The sequence below is a fragment of the Micromesistius poutassou genome (assembly GCF_964030765.1).
Source record: "Micromesistius poutassou genome assembly, chromosome: 22".
Classification (NCBI taxonomy): Eukaryota; Metazoa; Chordata; class Actinopteri; order Gadiformes; family Gadidae; genus Micromesistius; species Micromesistius poutassou.
The window spans coordinates 13,954,527-13,956,931 of NC_140292.1; positions in this window are offsets into that span (position 1 = coordinate 13,954,527).

Consider the following 2,405-nt stretch of genomic DNA (forward strand, 5'->3'; position numbering starts at 1 on the left):
GACCGGCCCTTTCTTGCTAGCTTGCTAGCTTGTGGTGGGGGGGGGGTGGGGGGGGGGGGGGTTGGTGGAGTATGGATAAGGCTGGGGAGCCAAGGGGCATCTGGTACACAGGGGTCACAACACTCACATCAAAGGGGGGGGGGGGGGGGGGGAATGGAATATTGTGAAAGAGCAGGGGGTGCAGGGAAAGGGATATTGGGGTAGTGGGCGATTCGGGGGGAGAGGGATAGAGGGGTGGAGGTCGAGAGGCTGAGAGAGTGACAGGCGGTGGGGGGGGGGGGGGGGGGGGGAGGGGGGGTTATAGGAGAGCAGATGACACAGAGAATACACCAGTCAGGGTCTCTGGGAACCACAGTAAGGTTGTGGGCGTGATGGAGATGTGTCCTTTTATTGTCTCTCATCCTTTGTTTCATTAGAGTTTGAACACTGGACAATAAACCAGTGGACCACTTCTGCATTTATTCTGCTATTGACCAAATTGATAGCACTAATCCTGAAGAATGATCCAGAGCGGGGAGGGGGTGAACTCTGTGAGGCGGGGGGCTTCACAATCTGCTTGCGGTTACGTCATTCTTCAGCTGAACCCAGAGGTCACCTGACAGTATGAGATAAAGACGGAGTAGCTCCTTAGAGGAAAACCATTATAAAGTGCACGATGCCTTGTGTGATTCATGGTGTGACAGACCATGTACCTCGGACTACAGTCGATGGGATGGATATTGCTTTGAAGTGACCATAAGAATAGCTTTTTGGAACAAGGTAGCATGTCGCTTCTTATCTCCTTAGGTTGAGTATCTGGAATTGGCAAGTGGATGATCCAAAATATTTTTATTTGTTGAATATTGTAGTTCAAGTGTCACATGACACATGATCATATATTGTACGAAAAACACAAATATGTTCTGATTGCATCTCTATTTAACATGTCAACTTGATTAGTCTCAAGGATTCATCCTTGCCATTCACACACAAACACACACACACACACACACACACACACACACACACACACACACACACACACACACACACACACGCACACGCACACACACACACATGCACACACGCACACACGCACACGCACACACACACACACACACACACACACACACACACACACACACACACACACACACACACACACACACATACACACACACAAACACACACACACACACACTGTCCTTGATTGGCACCTCAATGAGCAAGACCTAACCTAGCCTCAGCTTCCATATTAATCAGGATTTATTCCATTCATTATTTCATACTCCTGTGATGTTTTAGCCTGGTTTTGATTTGCATTTGTGTGCATGGACTGAACCATTATATGTATGCACAGTGGGGTGAAGAGGGCTTATTTGAATGCATTTATGTACACAATTTCTAATGGGATTCATGCATATGTCTTTAACAGAAGCATGACACACAAGATATTAAATGAGATCAACTAACACTTTTATTCCATAAAGCATACAGGAAACACTTGATTCGCAGGACATGATGAAAAAATAAATAAATACTGTTGGAAAAGAATATTCCATCATTGACGAGCATTACAAAAGACGGAGTGTGTTAATGCGTTCAACTGCCCTCTAACCCTGCAACCAAGTTATCAATGTGGTTTACCTTTACTTTATTCAACTTTAATGCTACTTGTGTTAGCCCTCTAACCCTGCATCCAAGTTATCCATTGTTTTTCTTTATTAAACTCTAATGATATAACATTCTATCCATGGCCGTCATGTCTAATATTTATTCATTCTACTTTAAATATAATGGTTACTTTAGTCAGTCTGATTTCAAAGAAGTGCCATCTTTATGAGAACACGAAAAATATTGTTAAAAAAAATCGACAAAAATAAAAAGTCAAATAAAAATCATTTACAATATACAACATGTAACAATTATATTGAAACTGGTCGCTTACATAAGCATATCTCTTCCCTTTTGATATTTGTACTCAAATGATCAAGAAGTCATGTCTGAATAAGAGCTAATGTTTGTAACTAATGTTTGTAGCATTCTCTCAAACTATCTTTGTTTTAATGACATTTAGGATTTCTATGGTGCCTTTGGAGAAGTGATTTGTAAATAAATTTAACGAAACACATTTGTCTTATTGTGCTTGTTTTCCTGTTTTGGCATTTGTTCCTAAGGTTCTTATGATGCAACCAACGCAGTCTCATTCCCAGTTCGTCAAAAATCGACGCCAGGGGCTTTCGGCGTTAACTGCTGATGCAAAGGGTGTCCTTGTGCGTCTTCATTCGCCGCAGGGGGTTTGTCATCCCTCCACGGCGATATCTGACGCCCGGGGAAAGCGCTCCCGCGTGTGCATTTAGGGTTAGGGTTAGGGTTAGGGTTAGGGTTAGGGTTAGGGTTACGCACTCATCACTGTTGGCCGTGGA